The sequence below is a fragment of the Enhydra lutris genome, unplaced genomic scaffold (assembly GCF_002288905.1).
Source record: "Enhydra lutris kenyoni isolate GAN:26980312 unplaced genomic scaffold, ASM228890v2 scaffoldscaffold3, whole genome shotgun sequence".
NCBI classification, from domain to species: domain Eukaryota; kingdom Metazoa; phylum Chordata; class Mammalia; order Carnivora; family Mustelidae; genus Enhydra; species Enhydra lutris.
In genome coordinates this window covers 76,139,173-76,154,143 of record NW_019154087.1, presented here as the reverse complement: position 1 = coordinate 76,154,143, position 14,971 = coordinate 76,139,173, and the positions used below count along the sequence as shown (strand labels likewise).

Here is a 14,971-nt window from a genome sequence, read left to right as displayed (position 1 = left end):
CTTTGTACATGTACAAATTTCATGTACATAAAATTTATATAAATTATAATGTACATAATTATATGTACATAAAATTTATATAAAATTAACAACTTTAAATGCCATAATTTGCAGGAAAATCCATAGTTCCTGGCTTTCAACAGTAAAATTATATTTATGCAATGTACTTGTAATAACTTTCTATTGCTACAAAACAAATTCTACAAATTTAGTGACTTAAAATATCACTTTCTTTTTTTTTTTTTAATGTTATTGTTCCGGAGGTCCTAAGTCTGGAATGGGTTTGCTTGGAGCTAAAATCCAGAACCATGCTCCCTCTGGAACTCTAGAGGGAGTCCTTTCCTTTGTCTCTTCCAGACTTTCGAAGTCATCAGCATTCCCAGGCTTTTTGACCCATCCCTCCATCTTCAAAACCATCAATGAAGTTCTTCTAATCTCTCTCTTACTCTGACCCTGTATTCTGTGGTCACATCTCCTCTGATACTGACAACTCTGCTTTCCTCTTATGAACACCTTGATGATTACAGTGGATATCCTGCGTAATGCAGGATAATCTTTCCATCTCGAGACCCTTAACTTAATCATATCGACACAATCCTTTTGTCTTATAAAGTAGTACATGCACAGATGTAGGAGTCAGGACATGGACATCCTTCAAGGTGAATTTTTATGTCTATTTACAACTAATGTTCATTCCCTGATTTAGTATATATTTGTTCAGCCCTGAACATGTTCCTGACATTATTCTAAGTATGGGAATAGCACTAAACAAAAGGCCAAACTCTGTCCCATCCTGGAGTTTACAGTCTAGTAAAGAAGACAGAAACTAAACAAAACTATGTAAAGTATACATAATGTATCAGACGATGATAATGTTCAGAGGAAAAATTACACAGGAAAGCAGAGTATAGAGAGGTAAGGGTACTATAATATAAACAGTGTGGGTAGAAAAGACCACTCTCAGAAGCAAAAATCCCATGGTAGCAAGGGCTTCAGGGAGGAGCATGTCAGGTGTGTGTGAGTGAGAGTAGTGGGATCTGAGGTCTGTGAGGAATAAACAGGGAGCCAGACTTTGCAGGGCCTGATAACACACTTCTGTAACTTTGGCCAATTAGGGGTGATTTTCAGTGAATGACATCTTGGTAATAAGCAGTATTTTAATAAAGCCAGCTTGGATTTTAACAGGTCCATTATGGCTGTTACTAAGAAAATAGGTGGAAGGAGAAAGAGAATAAATAGAAAAGATTAATTATAGACCGCTAAAATAATCCAAGACAGGGACACCATAAATTGAAAAGGAAAAGAGAAATAGAGAGGCAGAGTGTGTGTGTGTGTGTGTGTGTGTGTGTGTGTGTGTGTGTGTGGTGGTGGAGGTTCAAGTGCTAGAATCTGGATTAGAGCTTAGCTGGGATGTGTTAATATGAGACATCTCTGGGCTATACAAGTGGTGGTGTCTATTATAGATGGGTATAGAAAGCTGAAATTCAGGGAAAGAGTCCTGGAACAGCTGCAAATTATCAAACTATGAGATGATAAATGAATCCATGAAACAGAATGAGATCACCAAGGACATGTGCGCAGACAAAAGATTCAAATACTGTGCCCAGGGGCACTCTGCATTCAAGTGTCTCAGAACATCCAGACACTGATGAACTTACAGAAATAACGTTAAGTTTTTCATAATTATTAGATACCATCTGTAATTGTTATGTGTATGTATTTATTATTTTTACAAGAAACTAAATCTTGTGAATTTTTTATTAAAATGGCATATTACATTATTTCAACAAATTATATTTTTTCATCCTATACAGCTTACCATTTTTACCAAGTATTAAAAGTTAACAAATTAAAAGACTTTCACTCTATTTTTCACACAATATTTTCAAATTATTGAACCACTTAATAATTTCTCTACTTGTGTCTATAGAAGTAGATGTGGCCATTTCAAACAGTTTCATTTCAAACAAAGTATCACTTCCAAATTCTGTAACAGTCTAAATCTTTTGGTAATTTCATTTATTTAGTTTATTGACTCTCTCATTTTTATGGTTTGTCAAATTTTCAGTTTTAGTAACTAAATATTGTTCTCTTTGTAAACCTAAAGAAAGTGTTAACATCGTTGGTAAACTATTACTTATTAAAGTCAAGTTTCTTTTTAAAAATTGTTTTATTTTGCCCATCCTTTAATTAGCATCAGAAATGTTCTAAGCTGCTCTGATTTTGCATCCAAAAATGTCAAGGATTTATGACTTTATATGTAAGGGGAATACAAAAATATTTATTCTTGCAGGATTATCTCTTAAGTCAGGATATTTATTTTTAATATTCCAATAATTTTGTGTTTATAACTATCAACACACTCCATGCTTACTACTCACATGCAATGACAATAAGTCAAAGCTAAAGTAAAGAGTCATTGTAATTGGTGGTAATTTTATAATTCAAGTTATCGGTATTATACTTTATATAATTTATTAATCTTACACTTTCAAAATTAGTATTATACAGATAACCAACTGATAGGGAAACTTACCAATATTTTAAAACAAGTATATCTATGTCTTACTTCCATCCCATGGAGTGAACAACCTTTTTAGGTATGATGGTTTTGAAAACCACTTTTAAGGACTACCCTGAAAGAAGCAGAAAATCCTACAAATGTGCAAGTCTAATCCAACAGGAGGTAAAGATCACCAGTGCCAAGAACTTCAAAAAGAGGACATACAGATTAGATAGATAGATAGATAGATAGATGACAAATAAGAAAGAATGTGAATTTATGTGTGTTATCTATATGTATATACATACCTCAGATACTTAATCTTAGTAATCTTTCTTAGTCATGGGAATGATTACAAACAGCCTTTGTGCTCCTGCAGCCCTCTATATTCAAGACTCAAAATTGTAGTCAAGAACATCAGACTGATGGACTTAGGTCAAATACTCATTTCTTAGCCAAGGAACAGATATAGGAACATCTTTTACCTATGGGTTCAGTAGTACAAGTTGTATCCCTACATCCCACTTACCTGAGGATGAGGCAGAAGGAGAAAGCTAAATGATTAATTTATCCAGTGCTTCCTCAAAACATGTGCTAGAAACCTGGAAAAACACAATTACAAGCCTATAACTGTATCCACTGCAGTTGTTACTGTTGCTTATTTGCGAATTGAGTATCATGGATGGCTCCATGTTCTTTCCCAAAACACTGTCCTCTCCTGGGCAGCTTTACTGCTGGCTGCCTCACATTTGGATTATACCAGATGGGGCTTCCACCTATTTCGGTTGTGGTCCTTATAAAGTCTTTAGGGAAGAGCTGGCAGACTTTTTCCAATGGTTTAGCTTATTCCAAATCCAGATCCTATATTAACTGTAATTCCTTGCATGCCTCGTTTGGCTTTCATACCCAATGCAGAATCACTTGGAAGCTTTACTGGGCACTCCTGTCCCTCTTCATTCTCTAGCCAAGGAAGTAAAAGTATAGAAGTCTTATCCAAAGAAGTCTTTGGGAATTTCCTTTTCTCTTGTTGGTAAGTTAACTTGATTCAGGATTTCCTGTCTATGTGTTTTTTCGTTCCCTGGTAAGGATTCAAAGACAGTGAGCCATCTCACAAATAAGAAACCCAAAGACCATAATAGAGGAAAACTTTGTAACCATTATTTACTTCAAGGGTGCCCATAATCAATAACATCCTGGGAAAAACCCTTCAACACAGTAAAGAGGAGTCTAGTTGTTTTACAATGCAAATACTACTGTTTTGTCCATAGCTCCCAATTTCTTTTACTTCTAAATATACACCTGGCCCAGGTTTGTGCTCATTGTTCTGTATCTTCCTCCTTTCCCCAAATTATCATAACCTGATGGAATAATTCCAAGTCAGCAGGACATTTATGTTCTGAGAGTCTATTTATTATTTTATTCTTCAGTTTGTCCAATGGCTTATAGCATCACCCTGAAATTATTTTTGATCATGAGTCTTTAATATCAGTTGTTTATTTTGGTTCTATTCTCTTCTTTCCAAGATCTGGCCAATCTCGCTTTTGTACCCACAAGTCCTATGATTATTTCATTTATTATTATTAGCAAATTTAGAGACTCTGGCTACAGAAAAGGCCTTCTTATGATTAGGAAATCACATATGGGTTCACATGATCTTCACAGGAGTCCAGCAGAGCAACGATGTCATTTGGATTCATGTTTTCACCAATAATGAACTGGTAGTTTTTTAAAATTGCAAGGATGTACTTGCTTTGTTTCTCAGCCCCTGTCATAAAAGGTTTTACTCTTTCTGGACTCTGTTCTTCAAGCTGGCTTTCGACTAATTTCATGTAAACTTTGATGCAGTTCTTACAGGCTTCTTTTGGTGAAGCTGATTTCCTACAAGTGATGATTCAGGACAATATCAACACCCATGATGACTGTGCTTTAGGTATGTTGGCCCTCGGGGCCCCCAGTGGAGGCATTTCCACCAAGGAGCAAGTCATCAATGTTATCCTCTGTCCTACTGACCACCTTCTCCTCTACCTTCAGGCACAGCCCCTCTGTGATCTTCCAGATCTTGTAGAAGGTGGAGAACAGCTCATCATGGCTGATAAGGTGCCGGTCGATGATCATGATGGCAGCTGGAGAAACATGACTGAGCCGGGAGGTCTGAACCTGCCTGGTGCGACCAGAGCTGTACTGGGTGGGTGAGGGCACCAGGAGGAGTGGCAAGTTTTGTTTTTTTGTTTTTTTCTTTTTTGTTGTTGTTGTTTTGTTTTGTTTTAACACAGCAAAGGTAACTGAAGATATGAAAGAGGGGAAAAAAGCTAGAACAAGCAATGATCTATAAAAATAGTCAACAAACATGGTAAGTTTTTTACCTAATCAAAGGAGAATGCTATGAGTCGACACATTTTTTTTAAACATTAAAAAACCTAGAATTGGGGGCACTTGGGTGGCTCAGTGGGTTAAAGCCTCTGCCTTCAGCTCAGATCATGATCCTAGGGTCCTGGGATGGAGCCCCACATCAGGCTCTCTGTTCAGCAGGGAGCCTGCTTCCTCATCTCTCTCTGCCTGCCTCTCTGCCTACTTGTGATCTCTGTCTGTCAAGTAAATAAATAAAATCTTAGAAAAAAAAAAACCCTAGAATTGTCCCAAAGCAGGTATATTCCATAGGACCAAATCAACATGCTCTTATTTGAAGCAGCAGGTATGTGGAGTACAAGGTGGTAAAGGCACAGCACAAATTTATGCCAAATATTAGAGCTGAAGGAAAAAATAAAACCACATATATACTTCATTTTGCCAGAAATAGGCATTTTGTGTGGAAAAAGAGAAAGAGATGCTGGTTCAAGCACCAACTGTTTAAGCACCAACTGTTGACAGCTGAACATAGGTAAGTTGCTAGATTAGAAACCTTATGCGGTTTTGTTGTTGGTAGACTGATGTCTTCCTGAGCAGAAGTAAGGACATGGAGTTAGGACCATGGATGAGAAAGTGACAAAAGAAGAGTGACAAGATCACAGCTACCTGGTGTCCTGGCTCTCCTCTCTGCCCCCTCCCATATGGAATATTTAAGCAAAGTTCAAGCGGTTGTGATCCTGAGAATGTAAGGATCTTTCTCACATCTAGAATGACAAGGAATTATGTTTTGAGAAAGGAGAACATTTGACAAGATACTTGTCTGTGACATGAAGCAAATCTAAGAAAATGCAAGTTTTCTGCAAGAAATAAAAGAAGTGATAAAAGGCTCTCAAACACAGAAAAGAAAACTTAGGTAATACAACACTGAAAAGAATAGAAAAAAATCCATTGTGAATAGCTACCGTGTAAAAAGAGGACAAGACATCTGAAAACTCAGAGAAATAAAGATGGATTTGGAGAAACCAATCCAAGTTAAATTAAAGGAGCCAATACATAGAGAGATGAGAGGCAGAATGATCACTGTGGGAGTCAGAATAAAGACTGCATATATGTGTAGTACCAACCTAGTAAAATATGGCTTCCAGACTTGTATGTAAACCTCTGGCTAGAAAAAGCAACGATCATTTAAAGTTGAATCATATCACATGCATCACTAAGATTAGGAAGGCTATCCATGCCCTCCTACAACCACAAGACATATCAGAGTCCACTCACTCTTTGCTCTTCTGTAAGATTACTGCACACACTTTTTTCCTTCACTTAGTCTTGAAAATACAGTATTAGCAATATGTTAAGAAATATAGTGTTATAGAATCAGAAAAAAATAGATGATCAAAATGAGCCCAATAGAATTAGGCAGAGATGATCAGGGGGATTTAAATTTGTATACATATCACAGATTATGTCAGGGACTGATGCAGAAAATAAAATGAAAAGAATCAGCAAAGGAAATAGTCAGGAAAACAAAGAGGCAACCCACAGAATGGGAGAAGATATTTGCAAATGACAGTACAGACAAAAGGCTGATATCCAGGATCTATAAAGAACTCCTCAAACTCAACACACACAAAACAGATAATCATATCAAAAAATGAGCAGAAGACATGAACAGACACTTCTCCAATGAAGACAGAAAAATGGCTATCAGACACATGAAAAAATGTTCATCATCACTAGCCATCAGGGAGATTCAAATTAAAACCACATTGAGATACCACCTTACACCAGTTAGAATGGCCAAAATTAGCAAGACAGGAAACAACATGTGTTGGAGGGGATGTGGAGAAAGGGGAACCCTCTTACACTGTTGGTGGGAATGCAAGTTGGTACAGCCACTTTGGAGAACAATGTGGAGATTCCTCAAGAAATTAAAAATAGAGCTTCCCTATGACCCTGCAATTGCACTACTGGGTATTTACCCCAAAGATACAGATGTAGTGAAAAGAAGGGCCATCTGTACCCCAATGTTTATAGCAGCAATGGCCACGGTCGCCAAACTGCGGAAAGAACCAAGATGCCCTTCAACGGACGAATGGATAAGGAAGATGTGGTCCATATACACTATGGAGTATTATACCTCCATCAGAAAGGATGAATACCCAACTTTTGTAGCAACATGGACAGGACTGGAAGAGATTATGCTGAGTGAAAGAAGTCTAGCAGAGAGAGTCAATTATCATATGGTTTCACTTATTTGTGGAGCATAACAAATAACATTGAGGACATGGGGAGATGGAGAGAAGAAGGGAGCTGAGGGAAATTGGAAGGGGAGGTGAAGCATGAGAGACTATGGACTCTGAAAAACAACCTGAGGGTTTTGAAGGTGTGGGGGGATGGGAGGTTGGGGGAACCAGGTGTTGGGTATTGGGGAGGGCACGTATTGCATGGAGCACTGGGTGTGGTGCAAAAACAATGAATACTGTTATGCTGAAAAGAAATTTAAAAAAAAGAAAAAAAAAAGAAAAGAATCTCATACTGAAATCTGTCCAGTGTCGATCTTTTTTTTTTTTAAAGATTTTATTTATTTATTTGACAGAGAGAGAGCACAAGTAGGCAGAGAGGCAGGCAGAGAGAGAGGAGGAAGCAGGCTTCCTGCCGAGCAGAGAGCCTGATGTGGGACTCGACCCCAGGACCCTGGGATCATGACCTGAGCCGAAGGCAGAGGCTTCAACCCACTGAGCCACCCAGGCACCCCCAGTGTCGATCTTTTTAACAGAATAGTTGTAGGTTAGTTAGCTGATCACAGTCTAGAGTTTGGAGCTGAGATTTTCAGGAAAAAGAACTCAATTTTGTTGGGATGCTAACAGATTATTCAGTACAGAGCATTAAAAGACCAACAAGAATATGGTTAATTTATAGCTACACCCTTTTGTCATTTATGTACTGTTTCTTGCAACAAGTTGGCCAGTGCAGATAAATATTTACCTCTCTACTATTGGAATCACTCCTGCAGGTGGCTGAGTGCCTCCAGGTGGATGAACAATTTCAAATTCTGGCTATTTCTCTGAACTTTTTCAAAGCTGTGGGCACATGGAGTTTACAATCAATCCAGTGAGAGAGATTTTTCAGCACTTATATTAACACTATAAATCAGATTATATTATTCTTTTTTGCCTGTTTCATAAATCTCATCAATCACGTTTTTATCAATCAAAGGCCCGTCTTTCTTTTTAGTTCCAAAAGGGTAAACTTAACTCCAAATTTTAGGGCATTTCATGTAAGAATTCATGTACTGAATATAAAAATATTCAGACAGGTTTTGATTTGACAAATGACAATAATATTGAAAACTTTGAAAAAGGGGGCATTTGGGTGGCTCAGTCATTAAAATTCTGCCTTCAGCTCAGGTCATGATCCCAGGGTCTTAGAATCAAGCCCCACATCGGGCTCCCTGCTCAGTGAAGAGCCTGCTTCCCCTCCTCCTGCTCCCCATGCTTGTGTTCCTTCTCTTACCATGTCTCTCTCTGTCAAATAAATAAATAAAATCTTTAAAGAAAAGAGAGAGACTACTCTGAAATATGAGGTAGTTTCCAGGAATTCACGTATTTGTCTTATTTGGTGACTATAAATGACATACTGAATAGTATTTTTTCTAATGTATCAAATTATTGTTCATCTTCTTCCATGTAGGAATACTGAGATTCTGTGCTGATCTCAGAGAATGGATGTAAACTTGTTAAAACAAGCTTTGTCTTCATGAAATAGAAATGGTGTATCTTTTTAAAAAGATTTTAGTTATATATTTGATGGAGAGGGAGAGAGAGGAGCAGAGGGAGAAGCAGACTCCTCACTGAGCAGGAAGCTGGATGGGGGGCTCAATTCCAGGACCCTGGGTTCATGACCTCAGCCAAAAGCGGACACTTAATGGACTGAGCCACCCAGGTGCCTGAAACTATGTATCTTTAAATGTGATGTGAAAACTAAGATAACATATCAATCAGGAGATGTCACTAGGAACATATAGAATGTTTCTTTCATGAGTATAGGTCAATGTGCTAAATCTCAAGTCATTGCAGGTAGAGACAGGATAAAGCTGCCTTTATGAGTCAAGAGTAGTAAGCAAATCAGCTAAAATACAGAAGCCTCTTCGGGCAATGTAAAGATTTTTGTTTTGTTTTGTTTTGATTTGTTTGGCTGAAATCATCTTCATAAAAACACTTGAGAGGATTCCAAACAATTTAACTAATGGGGGAAGCTGAAACTTAATTAAGGAAGATGTAAAGTGTAAATACAGAATATAATGAAATAATATTCTGGTATCTTCCAGGTTTTATATTAGCTCTAAACGGTTTAGAAAGTATGAACTTTAAGAGATAATGGGATGCATTTAATTTTGAAAATAGGTAAAATATAGGTAAGAATTATATTAGTAAAAGGAAAATAGAAAAACTAGTATGTGGGGCACCTGGGTGTCTCTGTCTCTTGGATCTCTAACTCTTGATTTCAGCTCAGGTCGTGATCTCAGGGTCCTGGGATGGAACCCTGTGTTGTGCTCCAGGCTTGGCAGGGATTCTGTTTAAGCATTCTCTCTCTCTCCCTCTCCTTTTGCCCTTCTCCGTGCTCATACTCTCTCCCTCTACCTTTCTCTAAAATAAATAAATCATTCTTAAAAAAAGAAAAAGTATTATGAAATTATTTTGTAGTATGGCAAAAACATTGAGTTCCCAATCAAGATACAGACACATTTTTGGAATTCAATATCCAAAGATTAAAAAGTCATTTATTTATGTCACAATTATCAAATACTTTTGATAGTCCATATATGACATCAAAACTGTTCTTAATACTGTGCATATTACAAAATTTCTGGTTTGTGGAGCTCAAATTCTAATAATAGGAGCAAAGGTCTGCAACATGAGCAGACAATTAACCTATATATAATGGGTTTCAAACATGATAGATTTGTTCCAGATGAGGACAACTTACAGAGTGAAAACAAAGGAGTTGAATAAATGGGAAAGAAAAAAAAAAAAAGCAAAATTGGACTATGTCATTTAAATTGTAGTGGGTAGATAGGGAATGGATGACATGCCCAGACAAAAGTTATTCAGATGTTGATAGGATCCATGGGTTGTAAGTTTTGATGGAGTTGAGTGGTTTATGTGTTTGAGGTGTTAGAGAAAATAATTCTGACTTCAAGAAGACATGTGCAATAAAACCACACACACACACACACATACACACACGCTCACACTCACAGGTACACAAAGCCTAAATACAGCAATTCAGAATGGTACTCTGAGAACCTTCCTTAACACAGTTGGAATGTCAGTAAATAAAGAACATGAGAACAATTTAAAACAGAATACTGGAGGAGGAATGGAAGAGTTCACGTCATCAAACTGAAGAACTTTTGAAAGACAAAGGGTGTATGGAATCACAGTATTATAACAAGAATTTTCAGAGGAATTCTAGTCAGGCATGGAAACCAGACTGCCTTTCAGAGTGTCCAAATGCTGCAGAGAAAGAAAAATAGGAACAAGATAGGAATGATGGTAATACGTATGCTAAGTATCTATAATATATTGATTCTATACACTCACTCCCAGTGTGAATGAAAAATATATACTTCAGGTTAAAACTAGGAACTGTGTGTGGAGATACAGGGCTATCTGCAAGGTCAATGTCAGGATATCTAATGAGGGCATTGTTCCTTGCTGCATAATCTTGCACAATTTGGCATTTGAAAGGATCTCTTATTCTGTCTGTTGTTTTTCTATTCTCTGTGAAAGAGATAATTGTGTTTTAGTGAAGATTCAATGAACCCTTCAACTTTCTATTGTGAAATATAGAAACATAAGAGGTAAATATCGATAGAGATAATCCTTTCAAGTTACCTTCATTAAACCAAAGCATCCTTTATTCGTAAATGAGGGCAGATAGCAAACGATGACCAGACAGATGAGAAAACCTGACAACAATAAAGTGAAGGACCAGAATGGCAGCAATTAATAATTAACAGTGGATGTAATGGAAATAATTCAGAAATTTTTTTTAAAAGATTTTATTTATTTATTTGACAGAGAGAAACAGGCAGAGAGGGAACACAAGAGGGGGAGTGGGAGAGGAGAAGCAGGCTTCCCAATGAGCAGGGAGGCCCCATGTGGGGCTCGACCTCAGCCAAAGGCAGACGCTTAACGACTGAACCACCCAGGCAACCCAGAAATTTTTTAAAATTCCAATGAATACGTTATGAGTTTGACTGTATATGTAAATATCAAGAAGTGTTTAGGTGAACCAAAAACATGTACAAGAATGCTCACAGAAGCTTTACTTAAAATTGCCCTGAACTGGGAATAACCCAAAGTTCTCTCAGTAATAGTATGGAAAAATAAAATATAAAATTTGCACAATGGGATTCTGCACAACAACCATAAAGTAAAACAATAATAACAAAAAAGTAACTCCACATGGTAATATGAATGCATTTCATGGACAAAAATGGGGAGTGAAGGAAGTCAGAAAAAAGATCAGACAATGTTTGATTCCAGTTACTCAGAATTCAAAGTTAGGCAGAAGCCATCTCCTGTAACAGATATTTGAATTGTGATTACCTTTGGAGGCATCAGGTACTCAAAGGGAAAGAGAATAAGATACATAGATATATAGATATAGATATACAGGCATATATAGGCACATACATATAGATATATAGGTATCTATATATATATAACCAATCTATTTGCTTAGAAGACATATCACTGGGAAAATCAAAATTATCAAAAGACATTCCCAACACCATCTGCTAATATCTGTACCAAACATTTCTGTCCTCTCTCTGGTAATTATAGAAATAATTGTGCTTAAATACAAAGCCAGATCTTCCAAGTGTGCATTGGATTTTATTCCTTCTGATTTATTCATACACATCATTTCAACAATTCTCTCTTCTCTATCCCTTCCTCAGTCACTTCCCACTCTCAGTTAGATAATTAACCATGTTGATTCTTTTTCTACCTCATGAAAATCCTCCCTTAATCCCAATTCCCCTTCCTCTCTGGATCCATTTTATTCTCATTTGCATTTAAGATTTTTGAAATATTTTTCTGTACTCATGGTCTCCAAGACCTTGCTCCCAAATAGCTCCTAAATTCACTTCAGTCATGCTTTCTTGATCATGCCACCGAAACAGTTCTTGCTAAATCAAAATATCAATTTTGGAGGCACCTGGGTGGCTCAGTCAGTTGAATGACTGCCTCTGGATTTCAGCTCAGGTCATGATCTTGGGGTTATGGGATCAAGCCCCACCTGGAGCCTCACATCATGCTCCACTCTCAGCGGGGAGTCTGCTTGACATTTTCTCTCTCCCTCTTCCTCTGCTCTTCCCCATTGCTCAGGAAAGATCTCCCTCTCAAATAAATAAATAAATTTTAACTTTATATATATATATTTTTTTCATTCTTCATCATACTTGACCTATCAGAGATTTTGACATGGTGGTTCACTCTCTTCTCTTTGAAATACTTTGGTCATTTTTGTCTTGGACAAACAACTCACTTTACCTTCTACTTCACTGGTCACTCCTACAATGAGTGATATCACATTGTATACTTGTACAATATTATTATATTCATTATACTGTGCATTAGATTAACATGGCTTATTTACCACTCATTACAATTTTGCATGCATATACCCTCAATCTTCTCTCTCCCATCCCCTGTAATTATCATTTTCCTTCCTGTTTTTTGCAGTTTTAGTGTTTTAGATTCCATATACGTCACATCACACAGTACTTGTCTTTCTCTGTCTGACTCATATCACTTGATATAATGTGCCCAAGGTCCACCCACATTGTCATAAATGGCAATATATATTCTCCTCTCTTATGGCTGGAGTCCACTGTGCTTATGCACCCCGTATTTTTTATTTCTTCGTCCACTGATGGGCATTTGGTTTGTTTCTGTATCTTGGCTATTGTGAATAATGCTGCAATCCAAATGGAAGTGCTTGTATCCTTTTGAAATCTTGTTTTCATTTTCTTTGGGCATATACCAAGAAGTGAAATGGCGGGAGTGTATGGTAGCTCTACTTCACATTTTTTGTGGAATCTTCATACAATTTTCCACAGTGGTCGAAACATGCCCATCAACAATGTGTAAGGGTTCCCTCTTCTCAGACTTTCACCAGCTCCTGTTGTTTCTTGTATTTTTTATGATGACCATTCTAGGAGGTGATATCTCATTGTGATTTTAATCTAATTTCCCTGGTGATTAGTGATGTTAAAAGTCTTTTCATGTGCCTCTTGACAATTTTGTTCTTGTCTTTGAAAAAATGTCTGTTTAGTCCTTCTGCCTATATTTTTAATCAGATTGGGGTTTTTGTTGTTGTTGTTGTTGTTGTTGTTATTAAATTGACTGAGTTCTTTATATATTTTGGATATTAACCCCTTATCTGTTATATGGTTTGCAAAAATTTTCTTTTATTCTGTACATTGTCTTTTCATTTTGTTGTTTCTTTTGCTGGGCAGAAGCTTTAGAGTTTGATGTAGTACCATTGGTTGATTTTTGCTTTTGTTGTTTGTACTTTTAACATCTTGTTTAAAAATTAATTGCCAAGCTGAGTATCAGTGAGCTTCTACCCTAAGGTTTCTTCTAGAAGTTTTATGATACCGGTTTTTTGCTTCAGTCTCTGATGCATTTGAAGTTAATTTTTTTGAGCGGTGTAACTTGGATCTAATTCCATTGTTCTGTATGCATTTCTTCAGTTTCCCAGCACTATTTGTAGAAAACACTAGCCTTTTCTCATGTATATGACAATTTAATTCTGGGCTCTCCATTCTGTTCCATTAGTGGATGTGTCTCTTTTTCTGCAAGTACCATACTGCTTTTATTACTGTGGCTTTGCAGTGTAATTTAAAATCTGAAAGTGTGATATCTCCAGTTTTGTTCTTTTTCTCTCAGTGTTGTGTTGGCTATTTGTAGTCTTCTGTGGTTCCATGTGAATTTTAGAATTGCCTTTTCTATTTCTGTGAAGAATGCCTTTGGTATTTGGTTGGGGACTGTGTTGCATTTGTAGATGGCTTTGAGTAGTACTGCCATTTTAATAATGCTAATTCTTCTGATCCATGAATACAGAATGTCTTTTTATTTCTTTGTATTTTCTTTGACTTCTTTCAGGAAAATTTTGTAGTTTTCATTGCACAGAAATTTCACTTTCTTGGTTAAATTTATTCGTATTTTATCACTTTTAATGCAATTGTAAATGGGATGGTTTTATTTCTTTTTCATATGTTTCATCATCTGTGCAAAGAAATGCAACTGATTTCATATGTTGATCTTGTATGCTGCCACTTCAGCAAAATCACTGATTAATTCTAACAGTTTTTTGACTGATTCTTTGGGATTTTCTATATACAACATCATATCATCAGCAAATAACAATGATTTTACTACTGTTTTGCCTAGATGTTCTAGCTAAGACTTCTGGTACTATATTAAATAGGAGTCGTGAGAGTGGGCATCCTTGCCTTGTTCTTGATGTTAGAGGAAAAGCTTTCAGTTTTTCTTCCATTGAGTATAGTGTTAGTAGTAAATGTGGCAATTATGTCATGTATTATATTGAGTCATGTTCCTTGTATACCCAATCTGTGAAGGATTTTTATCACGAAAGGATGGTATATTTTGTGAAATGCTACTCTGTATTTATTGCAATAGCCATGTGATTTTTATCTTTCATTTTACTGATGTGATAGATTACATTTATTGATTTTTGCATATGGAAACACTCTTTGCATCCCAGGAATAAATCCCACTTGGTCTCGATGTACAATTTTTTTAATGTATTCTTGAGCTCAGTTTGCTAAAAAATTATTGAAAAATTTTGTTTCTATATTCATCAGGGATACTGATCTATAGCTTTCTTCTCTTGTAGTATCCTTATTTGGTTTGGGTACCAGATAATACCAGCCTCACAGAATGATTTTGGGTGTTCCTTCCTCTTTGGTATTTTGGAAGAGTTTGAGGAGGATCGATATTAATTTTTCTTTAAGTTTCCATTCTTCCTCTTCTTTTTTTTTAATCATGAAAAAACTGTATTTAGATTTAGCCAGCTGGACTCAGT

At 36.6% G+C, this 14,971-nt stretch overlaps 1 pseudogene; it reads right to left on the bottom strand.

The window, feature by feature from the left end:
- Positions 1-4,128: 4,128 nt before the first annotated feature.
- On the bottom strand, positions 4,129-4,618 carry LOC111153128 (annotated as a pseudogene).
- Positions 4,619-14,971: the final 10,353 nt, after the last annotated feature.